This window comes from Procambarus clarkii, chromosome 2, assembly GCF_040958095.1.
Source record: "Procambarus clarkii isolate CNS0578487 chromosome 2, FALCON_Pclarkii_2.0, whole genome shotgun sequence".
NCBI lineage: Eukaryota > Metazoa > Arthropoda > Malacostraca > Decapoda > Cambaridae > Procambarus > Procambarus clarkii.
Genome location: NC_091151.1, coordinates 38,706,966 through 38,725,077, shown reverse-complemented (window position 1 = coordinate 38,725,077; position 18,112 = coordinate 38,706,966). Strand labels below are relative to the sequence as shown.

General features: G+C 41.9%; 1 protein-coding gene across 3 annotated transcripts in view; it reads left to right on the top strand.

The window, feature by feature from the left end:
- The first annotated feature begins 1,705 nt into the window (after nt 1-1,705).
- The window catches only part of LOC123762242 (uncharacterized), a 36,208-nt gene continuing 19,801 nt past the window's right edge, over nt 1,706-18,112 (top strand). For 2 of the 3 annotated variants that reach the window (XM_045748636.2, XM_045748634.2), the window contains exon 1: nt 1,706-1,866. The gene's annotated coding sequence lies outside the window, so the exon portion shown is untranslated. Of the gene's footprint in view, nt 1,867-12,638; nt 12,802-18,112 lie in introns of those variants that run through there. The other variant, XM_045748635.2, reaches the window with a different exon arrangement.

The following is an 18,112-nucleotide window of genomic DNA, read 5'->3' as shown; positions in this document are numbered from 1 at the left end:
CCCCGAAATCATCTCAAGATCATCTCAAGATCAGTATGCAAATCTTAGATACTCGGCTAAGATTCCTGGCAGTATATCATTATGAATGAAGTACTTACACATTTCTTGAACTTCATTGATGGTGTTATCTCTGAATTCCGCATTTTTCTCACATTTCATTATATAATGACGCAAAAGTATGCGAATAGTTCTCCTGACAGAGTTTACATTTAGCCAAATCTACATCAGCAAATGTTACAAACTCCCATAGATACTTGTAGCCAAGCCTAAGCCAAGCTTGATATCTGCTAGCTAACTGCTTGTTAGCAGTGATAACATCTAGAAGTCTGCTAACCTTATTGGATGACCCATAGACGTGCGGTTCTTCCTGCATAATAGAATGATGATAGATGGAGTAACTGGTGTGAATTTCACTTTGCCTCAAGTTTACGAGATTTTGTTGATGTTACCGGAATATTACTGCCCTCAAGCTGCTCAAAGGCAGTCCAAGATGGTAATCTTTGACTGCCAAGATTACCATCTTGGCAGATAGATGGTATCTATCTGCCAAGATAAGCTCATCCCTCTTTATGAGCAAAAATCTTGGAAACAGCGCGTAGCGTTAATAACGACATACAAGCCTACTATATACGCCTCTCATGACCTCTTTTTTTCATGTTATTACAAAAATATATGCAGACGATGAGTGGCAGTAACGTGGCTGAAGATATGATGACCAAGAAGATGAAGAGACGACGATGTTTCGGTCCGTCCTGGACCATTATCAAGACTTGATAACGGTCCAGGACGGACCGAAACGTCGTCGTCTCTTTATTTTCTAATGTGTGGTTTGGTCATCATTAGAGATTATAATTTTATTGAAAGTACATTTATTGATGTGTTGAATAATAAACGCTTTATTGTATTTCCTATGTGACACTTTCACGTTTTGAATATTAATAATTTAAATAATTATAATAATAATAATTTTATTGCATAATGTTATGTATATATATATTACACAAAAATACATTGGCATCTTACACATTATCAAATAAATCAGTTCTATAAAATACTGCAGTAGGCCTATACTGGTCAAGCAGGTCCTATTTACGTCAAAGTATTTGTATCACTAAATTTGTCTTTCCTGATTTGCAAAACTGTAATGGATTTGCTTCGCATTAAGATTATTTTCATTGTACTCGTCTATATAAATTTGCATTACAAGGCTATCAAGTCCTACTCAAATAGACACTGATGCAGATAATGCTCTAATACACATCTGCCATATATATATAATAATATCTGACAAGGGAATCTTCATTTTTGATAATGAACTGAGGCTAAGGGGCAATAACGGTTGTGCTTTCTATTTTAAGTGTTTCCCAACAGAAAGTTCGTCAAGTTTGGAGGGCAGAGTGAAAGTTTGGGCTGGGCGTATGGCAACACCGGCGTTACTAGAACAGAACGTCTCTAGCTATTGATGAGTTTAGTTCACAATGTTTCGTTCCTTGGATTATGAAAAGAACAGTTTAATTATGCACCATTTCTTTATTAAATAATATTGATGATATGACATAGCTCTTATAAACGTGTTTTGCGCACTATATGATTTACAATAAACGAATGTTCGCGCATTTATAATTGGTGTAATGTGAACGAAATGTTGAGAGACAGAGTTTCCGCAGATCGCTCCCAGACGATGGGAGTCAGCGGGGTCAACGAAGCTTCACTTCGTCTCCAGACCTCATAGCGTACGGGTCGTTTCCGCTGCTCCTCCTCTCATTGCTTGGTTTTAATATTTTTTTATTTAAGTGTTTATGAGAAGAGGAAGCAATTGCAGTTTACTAGTGCTACTTATTTACTGGTGTCCGGAACATAATCAAGGTAAGTTATTTATCGTGTGTAGTTACTCGAGCGGGTTTAGTGTTCTGCAATTAATAATGGGAAGTAAGTAGTTAGCAATTACGTTAAGCACGGACGATATTAAATTCTTCTCCGACATGTCTATATCTGTTTGTCTATATCAAATTAAAAAAAACTTCGTTCATACAAATGTTTTTGCATTTATAATAATTCATTGTGTCGGGGGACATTTAGCCAGTTTATACATACAGTATATCAAGTTCAAATACGTTTATTCAAATTCAAAATGTTTATTCAGGTAAAAGTACATTCACAGAATATGAGTTACAAACATAATGTTGGATTTATAGATAGCGCTAGTACATACAATACCTAAAGCCACTAATACGCACAGCGTTTCGGGCATCTCGAGACGAACTTGAGAAATTTGAACTTGAAATAAACTTGAGGCGTTTATTGAGATTGAGACAATTTATTGAGATTAATAAAATACATCTCAAAGGGATCGAGTGAGCTTAGGCTATTTCTACTTCCTCTACTTCAAGTCCCTCAATGGGCTCATATTCAGGTCTCCCCGCCCCCCCACTCCCCAGGGTCAAACTACTGACCCTCCCCAGGATGTAACCCCCCCACAGCAGCTAACTAACTCCCTGGGGTACCTACTCACTCCTAGGTGAACAGGTGCATTAGAAGAGAGGAAATGTGTCCAACCCGGGTTTGTTATTGTTAAGTTAGTTTTCAACATATTTGCAGTAAATTATTTACCCAAGAGTCATAGCATATGTAATCACTATAATTATATATTGTATAATCTAGATTTAAAAACGAATTTTACGAAAACATTTGATTGTGCCACACGAAAGAAAAAACAAAAGATTCAGGTTCAAGGAATTGAGGTGCTAGTCTAAATGGATTAGGGCATTTTATATAAAGGGAAACAAGCAGCATAAATGGAGTTAAGTCAGTGGGAAACTGTGGTCAGTAGGATGCTTCGAGGCGCTGTCCTGTGACCTCTATTGTTCATAATATAAATACATGATTTAGAATCAGTATTGAACAGCAATGTTTACAAATTTGCTGACGATACGAAAATCGGGAGGGGAATAAACTCACTCAGAATCTCAAAGTCATTCTAAGACGATTTTGAAATGGTAAAAAAATTGGCAGATGTAATTGAATGCTCACAAATGTAAGATTCAGAGGCTAGGTGATGATAGTTACAGGATATTAGCTGGGTGGTATTATTCAAGTTTTCAGCTAACGCCCTTAAATGCTGACTTATAATTAATAATTCATTGTGCAGCCAAAGTATATTCATACATGTTAGGCTTATATCGAGGTCCCCCCCCCACCAAGGTCAAATTACTGACCCAGCCCAGGATGCAACCCCACAACCAGCTGACCCACAATAACTTACTTACTGTTAGGTGAACAGGCGCATTAGGTGATGGAAACGCGCCCAACCATTTCGGGGTTGGGCGTGAATCCGACCGGGGTTCGAACCCGGAAATCTCGATTGCGAGTCGAAAACGAACCCGACTACTACCGGGACCCCTTAATATTGAATGTTGATTATTCTCAATATGACTTTCTGGTTAACATAATCAGCAATCAAAAATTCTCCCAAAAGTTAAAACATTTCTGTCTTCCTCTTGTAAGCGACTCGACCAAAGAGCTAGCTAGCTTTTTGTACTTATCCATTTTATTTATGTGTAAAAATATTTGTACAAGATCCCTGAAGAGAAATATTAAGTTCGATAAGAAGGCTAACAATGTCCGTCATATATGCAAACTTAAGCCATCCATTGCTCATTCAATAAAGGATCTACTAGGTCAGATTTTGGCTCTTGCAAAATGTTTTACTTCTTCCCTTAGTTGGTAAAGGCGTGCATGAATCCTTCTGCATGGAGAAGATGTCGGTGGTGTAACTCGGTGTCGGGAGAGTGTCAACGCTGAAATAGTGTAGTATCCGAATCATGTAACGGCTACATGATTTGGCCAACATTTTTCGCGGGCCTATCTTATGATTCCGGGGCGTTCCGTCCCCACGGGCATGTCCTCGACCAGACCGCCTCCTTGCTGGACTTATCAACACGACTGCTCGCAGCCTGATGTATAAATCACAGCCTATTTACAAGTTCAAAGGTTTTGTTTTATTATGTAAACCATCCTTGGACTGTGGCAAAAAAAGTATAGTCACTTGGTTCAGGAAACTACACCAGTGATCTTTATACTAGGCAAAATCCTTCGGTCAAGTAGATTACCCTCCTTTCGTTACCTAAGGGGTATCCTTCAGCAATGTAGTTTGTTTTTCTACCACAGACATGGTTATACCTTATAATTGTAACCATCATGTATACATTTTCTTCCGTCCTTCATGGACAGGGTTAGATATCCTCATTTACTAATTTATTTATTTATACAAAAATGTACATTGGATTTATGAGAGTACATAGCATTGATGTTGTTACATTCTTGTAAAGCCACTAGCACGCATAACGTTTCGGGCAGGAACTTAATCTAACAGATAATTTTAAGTAGGTAATTTCTAGCAATATTTAAAAAAAATTACAGGTACATTGTAAGAAAATTTGACTAAGATTAGTAAGTACATTGCACGCATTGAACATTAAAATAAAATTTGAGGGTTATCAACTGATACATTGTAGCATAATTTGAGGATTATTTAAAAGTTATAATGCAGTAAAATATGCGTTCAATATAACAACCATGATATAAGGTGATAGCAATGATTACAATGGTAAAGGTGTATGGCTTAGGTACATATATTGGGGGATTGGGTAACACTAGATACAGTGCGAGTTTAAAGCACTTTAAAGCACTATGTAGGAAACAATGAAGATGAAATTAGGCACTTTTTTGTTTTATTTTTGAATAAGGCAAAAGTTGGACAGCTTTTCAATTTTCAACTCTGTTTCCTACATAGTGCTTCAAACCCGCACTGTATCTTGTGCTACCCACTCCTCCAATATGTTGCTAAGCCATACAACGTCACCATTGTAATCACTATCAACTTATATCTTGGTTGTTATGTTGAACGCAAATTTTACTACAATGTACCTATTAATAATCATCAACTTAATGCTACAATGTACCTGTTGATAATCCTCAAATTTTACCATAACGTACCTATTAACTTTCTTTAAATTTTCTTACAATGTACCTGTATGTACTCAATTCTATGTACGCTTATAAACCCAGTGTACCTTCTTGTGTGTGTATGTGTAAATATATATATATATATATATATATATATATATATATATATATATATATATATATATATATATATATATATATATATATATATATATATATGTATATATATATATGTATATGTCGTACCTAGTAGCCAGAACTCACTTCTCAGCCTACTATTCAAGGCCCGATTTGCCTAATAAGCCAAGTTTTCCTGAATTAATATATTTACTATAATTTTTTTCTTATGAAATGATAAAGCAACCCTTTTCTGTATGTATGAGGTCAATTTTTTTTTATTGGAGTTAAAATTAACGTAGATATATGACCGAACCTAACCAACCCTACCTAACCTAACCTAACCTATATTTATAAGTAAGGTTAGGTTAGGTAGCCAAAAAAAGCTAGGTTAGGTTAGGTTAGGTAGGTTAGGTAGACGAAAAAACATTAATTCATGAAAACTTGGCTTATTAGGCAAATCGGGCCTTGAATAGTAGGCTGAGAAGTGCGTTCTGGCTATTAGGTACGACATATATATATATATGTATATATATATATATATATATATATATATATATATGTATATATATATATATATATATATATATATATATATACTAGTATATATATATATATATATATATATATATATATATATATATATATGTGTGTATATATATATATATATATATACACACACACGAGTGTCAGACCACGGAGAAAGAATTGAAACAGGAATTTCCTTAAGTACTTTCGTATATTAATACATCTTCAGAAGGAAATGATGGTTTCTGTGTTTGTTTCCTTTTGAAGATGTAATAATATATGAAAGTACTTAAGGAAATTCCTGTTTCAATTCTTCCTTCGTGGTCTGTCACTCACATTTTTCATCACCGTGTTAATTTTCGTGATTTTCACACACACACACACACACACACACACACACACACAGGTAGAGGGGCCTCGTAGCCTGGTGGATAGCGCGCAGGACTCGTAATTCTGTGGCGCGGGTTCGATTCCCGCACGAGGCAGAAACAAATGGGCAAAGTTTCTTTCACCCTAAGTGCCCCTGTTACCTAGCAGTAAATAGGTACCTGGGAGTTAGTCAGCTGTCACGGGCTGCTTCCTGGTGTGTGTGTGTGTGGTGTGGAGAAAAAAAAAAAGGTAGTTAGTAAACAGTTGATTGACAGTTGAGAGGTGGGCCGAAAGAGCAAAAGCTCAACCCCCGCAAAAACACAACTAGTACACAACTAGTAAACACACACACACACACACACATACACACACACACACACACACACACACACACACACACACACACACACACACACACACACACACACACACACACACACACACACACACACACACATATACACACACACACACTGTGCCACGACAAAGTCGAAAGAATTGCAACCGGGAGTTCATCTGCCATCTCACGGATTCTGCAGTCTCTCCGAGACAAACCAGGGTTTTGCACAACTCCCCCCATGCACCCGGGCTCTGTCAATAAGCTGTTCTACCTCTTCGCCCTTACTTCAGTACACACAGAAATCACAATAGCAAGAGGCATCAAATGATCATATCCACAAGGGCCGTGATGAGGGTTCGAACCTACGTCCGAGAGGATTCCAGATGCGCCTTAATCGACTGTGCCACGACACTGTCAAAAAGGGTTCGTAGGTTCAAACCCTGGCACAGTCGATTAAGGTGCGTCTGGGATCTTCTGGGACGTAAGTTCGAACCCTCATCACGGCTCTTGTGGATTTTTTCATTTACTGTATCACGCTATTGTGATTTCTGTGTGTAACTTGAAGGTATTATTGCCAAAGCTTAAATGTAAGTCTTGATGCCGTGTTGGCTTAACATTAATGTTTAAAGAAACGTAAAGAAACAGTCATGCTAAAGTGCCCTCGCCTAACCTACCAGAGGACCCAAAACAGAAAACGAGACTGTCATTTTCGCAAGCCGCTTTCATTTTCTAGTGCAACAATTTTTTACTTTAGGTAAAGTATACGTCAAAATTGCGACGTACTATTAGGAGGACGGGTTGTAGTCGGTCCCAGCAATAGTAAGAATTAAAAACACGGTAAATTTGACGTTTTCTATGCATCGATCATGAAGCACATACTCCCTGAAGGTTGCTCGGGTTAGTTCGCTTCTGATTAGGCAAATGTCGAATAGAGAGAAAATTTGAGCTGCATTGTAAGCGGTGCCCAGTCTGACTATTATTCTAGAGCCAACCTTCACCTCGCGTGTCTGTCAAACCTGTATGTAAAACTTGTTATACCATCTGAGCCGGTCGGCCGAGCGGACAGCACGCTGGACTTGTGATCCTATGGTCCTGGGTTCGATCCCAGGCCCGGCGAGAAACAATGGGCAGAGTTTCTTTCACCCTATGCCCCTGTTACCTAGCAGTAAAATAGGTACCTGGGTGTTAGTCAGCTGTCACGGGCTGCTTCCTGGGGGTGGAGGCCTGGTCGAGGACCGGGCCGCGGGGACACTAAAGCCCCGAAATCATCTCAAGATAACCTCAAGAAGAATCTGCCACCATTGTTAGTGAAATGTTTAATTGTAATGAAAATGCGTATCTGAATTTTAGCTCGAGGCAGTCTAGGTATATACCACACACCATAGGTGGTCTCTAGATTCTTATTTCAATATTTCAAGGTTATTAGTAAAAGTTTATTATTGTGAACTCCAGTGTTCCCCGACCCCCCCCCCCCCACCCCACCTCACACCATACACCTCGATCTCCACCCCACCCCCCCCACCCCCGGCTTCCCAATGTCGGGACCACTGTGGCGACCACTGTAGCGACCACTGTGAGGCCCACACTGGCGACCACAGTGGCCGCCATGTGCAGGAAAACGCTGGCACAAAGTGTTAGTCAACGGACGCTGGCTCAGTATAGCCGAGATATACGTTTTGGTTTTCCACTAAGTCCGTATCGTGTTGGGAAGTGTTGCCAGTTATTTCCGGGGGAAACTCTTAAAGCTTCAGGCTAGCTAAACCCTAAACTCCTTAGCCTAATGGGTTGTATTCTATTCTTTATTATTAAGAAGCTTAGGTGGACGCAACAAACATGTTAATAAAACGGGATGGATCAACTTGATGGGAATAAACTGGACCGACACCAATGTAGATAAGGTGGGGACAGGAGCTAAAGCACAACCCTGTAAGGCATATGAACGTATGAAGGTAGAGGAAGGAGGTGGGGGGTGGATGGGATAAGATAGGGAGGGGTTAAGTCCCCAGTCTGAATCTTCTGGCTCGTCAGGGGAGAAAGTTTACTGACCATTTAGCTTTTATTTTGTGATTCTTCAGTGTAAAATGATCGACCATGAACAAAGGTGTTAAACAAGGAAGAGGAAATGCAGTGTTTGAACTGTTAGGATCTGACACGCTTAAGAAATAAATGTACGGTCGATAATATATTTACTCGTTTTAATGGAGAAGTTTGAATTATAAAAGTGTATCGAGGGTGATGAGTCCTGCTGCGTAGGTGGTGACCTGACCACCAGATGACTCGCCTAGGCCGTGACCTGACCTCACATCCCCAGCCGGCCCCACCTCCCAGGTACAACTCTGATATGCCATCGGCTGTATGCGGGAGGGGGGGGGGAGGTGTTTATCAGTTGTACGTCTGTTTGGGTGGCCTGACCCTGAAGCCCATTTATGTTGCTTGGTTGCCGTGTGGTTGGGTTTTATTATTATTTATTTTTGTTTTTTGGCATAATCTATCGAATACTACGGTACGCTATGAGTAGGCATGGTACGAAGAGCTTACGGTACATTGCCTGGGTTGTACCTAAGTCAGGTTCTGGCAGTTCTTTTACCCCTCAAGCCCGGCCCAGGGCCAGGCTTGACTTGTGAGACCTTGGTCCAACAGGCTGTTGCTTGGAGCGGCCCGTATGCCTACGTATCCACACTAGGTAAGGGAAAAATCCATGTAACAAAACCTACAAAACCACATGGATACCCGCTAGGAACACAGGATGTCATTGTACATGGAAAATTAGACGTAACATCTTCTGGTTGTTACTGACGCTACAGTAACAGGGACATTAACAGGACTCATGTGAGGTCGAGTTATCAGAGGGTGATAATTAACAAGCCGCCGGTTGCTTATCCCAGTGATGTCATTAGGGGAGGGTAGAAATAGCCTAAGCTACTATTTTTGCGATGTATATTATTGACAATAAACGTACTTGAATTAGAAATGCCATTAGAAAGATAGTGGCCCTCAGGGACATAACTTCGTTATCTAATTAACTGCGCGGGTATGTGGTCAGGTAGTGGCAGGGCTAAGGCGACCGCTTTCAGGTCCGTGTGACCTGACCGCCCCGCCGCCCGCCTGCCTGCCCGCCCGCCCGAGTATAGGGGTGGAGCGCCTGCTATCATAACTCGCACGATATCTCCTATTTCCAATCTTCCCTTCACCTGTGCCTCTCCATCCCCTTTACTCCCCCCTCCCCCTCCCCCCTCCCCCTCCCCGGGTGGTCAGCATGGACACGCCTATACTAGTCAGTAACACTGGGTAGCGATCAGCATTAAGGGAAGGCCACTAGTGGCCAGTGGAGGTGGTCAACACGGGTGCGCCTATAGTAGTCGGTACCATCTGGTAGCGATCAGCATTAGGGGTAGGCCTAAAGTGGTCAGCAGTACGGGTAGGCCTATCATGGCGTCGTGTCACAGTGTGGACCCACCCACCTCTCCAGACGGCCAGGAACAGCAGTCTTGTTTCCAATAGATTAAAAAATAAAAGCGTTTATTATGTTCTGGCAGTCGGGAATCCGGACAGAGAAGCGCATCCTGTCAGGGAAGAGAGAAAGGACTACATCCGGCCCAGAATCCTACGAGCTCGTCATTTCCCATGACATCAGAAGGGTAGAAATAGCCTAAGCTAGAAATTGAAGGGACGACGACGTTTCGGTCCGTTCTGGACCATTCTCAAGTCGAAGAATGCCGTCCTGGACTTGAGAATGGTCCAGGACGGACCGAAACGTCGTCGTCCCTTCAATTTCTAGTGTGTGGTCTGGTCAACATACTTCAGCCACGTTATTGTGACTCATCGCCTGCATAGCCTAAGCTACTCTATCCTTTTGAGATGTATCTTATTGTCTCAGTAAACGTACTTGAACATGACACAAGTCTCATTCTGGAGGGCGTCATTTTACCATAAGAGTGGATATGACCTTCATATCAAAGATAATTATCAACCGACGTCTTGACAAAAACAAAAAGATTCTCACCAGCCCCATCGTGTGTAAGGTGACTGATACACGGTAGGGTAAGGAAGGTGTTTGTTGAGACACTTGGGTGATACATTTTCCCCATTTATAACAGTTGAGATGACCCAAAATTTGGACGTGACGTGATACTTTATATATTTTAATTCAGTTTTCACTAACAATTAAGATTTTAAGACAATTACGACTCAAGTCGGCCTGTGTGTATCAACTATCAAGGTTGTAGGGTACTTTAGTCCTAAACATAAGTAAACTGTATACTCTTCGATAAAGAGGGTACACCTGTACACATCCGGGGCCTAACAGCTGAGTGGACAGCGCTTCGGATTCGTAGGCTTGAGGTTCCGGGTTCGATCCCCTGATGGAGGCGTAAACAAATTGAGCAGAGTTTCTTTCACCCTGATGCCCCTGTTATCTAGCAGTAAATAGGTACTTGGGAGTTAGACAGCTGCTACGGGCTGCTTCCGTCTAACAGAAAGGAGGCCTGGTTGAGGACCGGGCCACGGGGACACTAAACCCCGAAATCATCTCAAGATAACCCCAAGAAGATCTGCTAATTCATCTTAAAGACGTAAAATGACGGTGATGGGAATACTGAAATATATTATTTTCTTGAATAAATTGGTAAATCTATTCTTAAATAACAGCATTAAACCCACGCCAGCCACACAACAGCATCAAACCCACGCCAGCCACACAACAGCAGTAAACCCACGCCAGCCACACAACAGCATCAAACCCACGCCAGCCACACAACAGCATCAAACCCACGCCAGCCACACAACAGCATTAAACCCACGCCAGCCACACAACAGCAGTAAACCCACGCCAGCCACACAACAGCATTAAACCCACGCCAGCCACACAACAGCATCAAACCCACGCCAGCCACACAACAGCATTAAACCCACGCCAGCCACACAACAGCATCAAACCCACGCCAGCCACACAACAGCATCAAACCCACGCCAGCCACACAACAGCAGTAAACTCACGCCAGCCACACAACAGCATTAAACCCACGCCAGCCACACAACAGCATCAAACCCACGCCAGCCATACAAACACAGCAAGAAACCCACGCCAGCCACACAAGCACAGCAGCAAACCCACACCAGCCATACAAACACAGCAACAAACCCACGCCAGTCACACAAGCACAGCAACAAACCCACGCCAGCCACACAACAGCAACAAACCCACGCCAGTCACACAAGCACAGCAACAAACCCAGGCCAGCCACACAAACAGCAACAAACCCAGGCCAGCCACACAAGCACAGCAACAAACCCAGGCCAGCCACGTGTCAGCAGCCAGTAGTGAGTTGGCAACCCCACGGCAGCAGCGTGGCTGGGTGTACAACGCCGCAGCCCGTCCTCCAAAAATGGGGTGGTAAATGTAAGAAGACAATTAAGTGCAATTATGTACTATTCATAGCAGTTAGGAATTGTACTTATTTTCACTTAGTATTAAATCGTAGTCAAATATATTGTGAATATTTGAGTTTACCTGAAAAACTGAATAGTAAACCACGCCGACATACACGTTTGAAGAATGTGCGTGTCAGGTCAAGTCGACCTCTAACATCACGTTGACTACGCCTGTGCTTCAGCCTAAATAAGTTGTTTGTTTTGGTTTGCACGTTAATGGTTAGGCAAAGGGAGAATAGGCGTGTTAGAGGAGGCACCGAATACCTGTACACATAACAATAGCAACTTAGTTACGTTCTCTGCATGTGGCTAGTGAGAATGAGTGGATTAAAGTTGTTTGTTATCATTTTGATCAGTGTATCTTTCTAGGAGTCAATTTAATTACTCATCTTCCCCCATTAACCAAATTATTCTTCTTGCTGTCTTTAGGTCAGTTGAATGACTTAGTTTTATCATAATATATATATATATATATATATATATATACATATATATATATATATATATATATATATATATATATATATATATATATATATATATATATATATATAATATAAATAATATATATATATATTATATATATATATATTTATTTATTTATTTATATATTATATGTATATATATTATATATAATAAAACATTTTTATAGCGACTATTCCAACGATTGTAGAATTTGTTTTTGCAAAAGCTTATATAGGAAAAATGTGAACATATTGTTACATGCACGTCCACGCTCTCCTGTGCAGGACCATCCACCCTCCAGTCATCGTGGTGACGTGGGGCGGCCCACTCCCGTGTCACTATGTTGGCCGGGGTTTGCTGCTGTGCGGCTGGCCTGGGTTTGCTGCTGTGCGGCTGGCCTGGGTTTGCTGCTGTGCGGTTGGCCTGGGTTTGCTGCTGTGCGGTTGGCCTGGGTCTGCTGCTGTTCTTGTACGGGCGGGGGTTGTGTTTGCGGTTGCAGGAGTGAGAGGTATCAGTGGCGCCTGGTGGGGCTGTGCTTGCGTACCCCACATGCAGCCTCCGGCTCCTCCAGCAAGTTTGCTTTAAGGGTAAAACTAACCAAGCCCGTCCACCACGATTTTTCATATAAAGATACAAAAACATTCAACTTAATATTTTCCACCCCCCCCCCCCAAAAAGAAAACTTTGACTGGACGGTAGAGCGACGGTCTCGCTTCATGCAGGTCGGCGTTCAATCCCCGACCGTCCAAGTGGTTGAGCACCATTCCTTCCCTCCAGATCCTTATTTTGACCCCTTCCCAGTGCTATAAAGTCGTAATGGCTTGGCGTTTTCCCTTGACAATTAACAAAAAAAAAAAATACAAAAAAATCTATATTTGTCAGTTTAGGAGTTCAGTGTTACTGTATATGTTACACAGGAATTAGTAAGCAGGCAGTTATTTTGATGTGACAGACGTCTGCTTTATAGTGCTTATATATATATATATATATATATATATATATATATATATATATATATATATATATATATATATATATATATATATATATATATATTATATATATATATTATATAATATATAAAAATACTATAAAGCAGACGTCTGCCACATCAAAATAACTGCCTGCTCACTAATTCCTGTGTAACATATAACACTGAACTCCTAAACTGACAAATGTAGATTTTTTTAATTTTTTTTTTTGGTTAGAGGTTTTTCTAACGAAAACTCTTATTAGTGGCTTTAGGCGACGTACTTGCCTACCTTTGTCTGAATCTAACAATCTCTATATATCCTAATGTATGTATGTATGTATGTATGTATGTATGTATGTATGTATGTATGTATGTACACATATATTTGCTTCTGCCTAAATAAAATGTTAATGTTAGACATCTCAATATGGCCATCAAATCGGTATGATTTGCTCAGTATGAATCATTAAATCATCTCAAGATGATTTCATTAAATCATCTCAAAGAGCTGGTCATTCAGGGAATAACCAGTTGGTAAGCTGTGGATATCTTATAACATCCTTGTATAAAATAATCATAACGCTCCTGCAGGAATCGCATGCAATTTGAGTGAAATTGAATAACGGCATTCATGAACATAATACTTGAAGGGGGTACCAAGTGGTAGCTTGGTCTCTCTCTCTCTTGCCCCCTATCCATCCCTTTCCCCCCACCCACCATACCTTCTCTTCCTCTTCCCTCCATTTCACCTAGTCCTCCTCCTTAACCCCTCCCCTTTTCAAAACAGAATTCCCGACGGACCAAAGGGTTGGCCACCATTCCTTGATTGTTGTTGCCGGCGAAGGCGACTAGTTCATTGTGCACCCAATACTCACCCTGTGAGCGGTAGCGCAAAAAGCATTAGAGGGTTAAAAACACAAAAGGTCTTTATCAGACCTCATCTTAGATTATTACATAAACATTTTCATCTATCCTTCACACCTTATAGTTACATGTCAGCTAGTTACAGAGAAAGTTATATTTCAAGAGCTATATATTTACAGTAAGCCATTCTACATGAATGGTAGGTCTTATCGCTAATACATAATTGTTTGAGCAATGGAGATATTAGAGTCATTGGGGAGCTGCTGTTTATTATTAGTACTTGTTTCTTAATCTCATATGGCGTTTATCTACTGGAAGCGAAATATGGATAGAGTGAAAGGATTTCAGGTATTTTATCTTTGGTAATAAGACAGAGGTCTATATCATACAGAGTGAGCTTAGATTTATCTCTAAATAGCTCAATTTTACTACAAACCAAGATATAGTGTTCGAGTGTGTTTCCCTGTCTTTGTCCACACACTTTACACTTTATTTCATCTAGATCCCTATACAAGCCGAACTGCCAGAGATACTTGTAACCAAGTCTTGTACGAGCTGTGACAACATCTGTTAGTCTACTGACTTTGTTACTTGCCCCATACACATGTTTTACTTCACACATTTCATTGTGATAAACAATGGACCTGCTAGTTCCAGTTTGCACTGTTCTACTTTCTTCAAATCCATCCAAGAGTTCTCGTCTAATGACACTTTTAAGGAACGTATTTGATAACTCAAGATTCCGTTCAATACTGTCTTTATTTACTGCAGCCTTAGCAAGGGCGTCAACTTTGTCATGTTCCTGCAGGCCAATGTGAGAAGGTATCCACAACATTTTTATATTTACCCTCTTGCTAAGTATTCTTATATATCTACGTCTAGCTTCCAAGACAAGCACGTTATTACTTGATTGCAAACTGTTTATTGCTCGTAGTGAGGAAAGGGAGTCAGAAATAATTACGCTATCTACTTCAGTGTTGTCAATAATTTCGAGTGCTACCAGTATTGCTACCAACTCAGCTTGCATTGTGGATGCCCAGTTACTAATTCTTACATTCCTTTGAATTGTGCTGCCATCGGGCTGATGAGCAATAACAGCGCTTCCTGCCCTCCCTGTCCTTCCCATCACAAATCCTTGCCCCTGACCCCTTGCTATATAGTCCTAATGGCTTGGCACTTTCCCCTGATAAGTCCCTCCCTTACCCCCCACTTCACCCAGTCTTCCTCCTTACACCCCCCACTTCACCCAGTCTTCCTCCTTACACCCCCCCTCACTTCACCCAGTCTTCCTCCTTACACCCCCCCCCCACTTCACCCAGTCTTCCTCCTTACACCCCCACTTCACCCAGTCTTCCTCCTTACCCCCCCACTTCACCCAGTCTTCCTCCTTACACCCCCACTTCACCCAGTCTTCCTCCTTACCCCCCCACTTCACCCAGTCTTCCTCCTTACCCTCCCACTTCACCCAGTCTTCCTCCTTACCCCCCCCCACTTCACCCAGTCTTCCTCCTTACACCCCCACTTCACCCAGTCTTCCTCCTTACCCCCCCACTTCACCCAGTCTTCCGCCTTCCCCCACTTCACCCAGTCTTCCTCCTTACCCCCCCCCCCACTTCACCCAGTCTTCCTCCTTACACCCCCACTTCACCCAGTCTTCCTCCTTACCCCCCCACTTCACCCAGTCTTCCGCCTTCCCCCACTTCACCCAGTCTTCCTCCTTACAGCCCCCCCCCCCACTTCACCCAGTCTTCCTCCTTACACCCCCCACTTCACCCAGTCTTCCTCCTTACAGCCCCCCCACTTCACCCAGTCTTCCTCCTTACCCCCCACTTCACCCAGTCTTCCTCCTTACCCCCCCCACTTCACCCAGTCTTCCTCCTTACCCCCCTCACTTCACCCAGTCTTCCTCCTTACCCCCCACTTCACCCAGTCTTCCTCCTTACCCCCCCCCCACTTCACCCAGTCTTCCTCCTTACCCCCCCTCACTTCACCCAGTCTTCCTCCTTACCCCCCCCCCACTTCACCCAGTCTTCCTCCTTACACCCCCCACTTCACCCAGTCTTCCTCCTTACCCCCCCACTTCACCCAGTCTTCCTCCTTACACCCCCCCACTTCACCCAGTCTTTTTCCTTACCCCCCCACTTCACCCAGTCTTCCTCCTTACCCCCCCACTTCACCCAGTCTTCCTCCTTACACCCCCCCCACTTCACCCAATCTTCCTCCTTACCCTCCCACTTCACCCAGTCTTCCTCCTTACCCCCCCACTTCACCCAGTCTTCCTCCTTACCCCCCCCACTTCACCCAGTCTTCCTCCTTACCCCCTCCACTTCACCCACAGTCTTCCTCCTTACCCCCCCCCACTTCACCCACAGTCTTCCTCCTTACCCCCCCCCCCACACTTCACCCACAGTCTTCCTCCTTACCCCCCCACTTCACCCAGTCTTCCTCCTTACACCCCCCACTTCACCCAGTCTTCCTCCTTACCCCCCATTTCAACCAGTCTTCCTCCTCTCCCCCATTTCAATCAGTCTTCCTCCTCTCCCCCCCCCCATTTCAACCAGTCTTCCTCCTCTCCCCCCCCCCTATTTCAACCAGTTCCTCCTCTCCCCCCCCCATTTCAACCAGTCTTCCTCCTCCCCCCATTTCACTCTCCCCCCCTCTTACCCTCATCCCTTCCCCCACCCTTCTTCACAACATGAAGTCCCAGCAAACACAACCTAGCCACAGCAATTATTTTTTTACAACTGTTGCTTTGAAATAATGTTGTAACAACATTGTTAAAAAAAAACTATGGCTGCTATAAGTTGGGATATCATGAACCGAGTTAGGTAACATAGGGGACATCAACCTAGCAGTGCAATCTTTTCTACAAACAACTCTTAGCCTTTATAACACCCACTGTCCTAGGCTTACAAAACAAGTCACAAGCAAAAGGCTTAACAATCCTTGGCTTACAAAGGGAATACTGAAATCCATTAACAAAAAACACGACCTTGAGAAGAAGTATAGGTTAGGAATTGTCTCCAAAGAATTCTCAAAGAATTACTCATTATTGCTAACTAAGATAATTAGACGAGCCAAAACTAATTACTACGAAGATAAATTTACTCAAATAAAGAGCAACATTAAACAAACTTGGAGCACAATTTCACAAATATTGGGATCAAAGAAATCTTTAAATAACAAACCGACTCTCCTGTCTAATAACGATGGTCAGCTTTCAGCCTCTGATTCTGCTATTGAGTTCAATAGGTTCTTCTCTTCCATTGGTTCATCCCTTGCAAATGATATTCCATCTTCCAGTACTGACATTAAGGACTATCTTACAGGTAACTATCCACAGTCTCTGTACCTAAAGCCTATTAACTCCACTGACGTCAATGAGATAATCCTTTCCCTTAAAACCAAGTCTGGTGCCCTTGAGGAGATACCAACTTTAATTTACAAAAAAGCCTCCAGATCTTTAGCCAACCCGTTCTCGCAAATTTAATAAGTCAATATTGACTTATTAAATATGTGCATAGGGGACATACTTAACATAATAGATACCCTTAAAAAGATTCATAGAAAACACCGACCTTACCTAACCTTGTTAGTATCTTAAGATAAGCATTTTATTGCTTCGTAATTACAATTATTACCTAACCTATAATAGGTATAGGTTAAGTAATAATTGTAATTACGAAGCAATAAGATGCTTATCTTAAGATACTAACAAGGTTAGGTAAGGTCGGTGTTTTCTATGAATCTTTTTAAGGGTATCTATTATGTTTAGTATATCACCTATGCACGTAGTTAATAAGTCAATATTGACTTTACGAATTTGCGAGAACGGGTTGCTTTAGCCCCTGCTATTGCTTTGCTCTTCAACAAGTCACTTGAACTCCAAACCTTTCCAGATATTCTAAAAAAAGCGAGAGTAACGCCTGTCCACAAATGTGGTGACCCCACAGATGTTAACAACTACAGACCTATATCAATTCTGCCAAACTTGTCAAAAATTTTTGAAAAACTTATATACAAGCAGCTTTACTCATATCTAGCCAAACTCAATATACTTA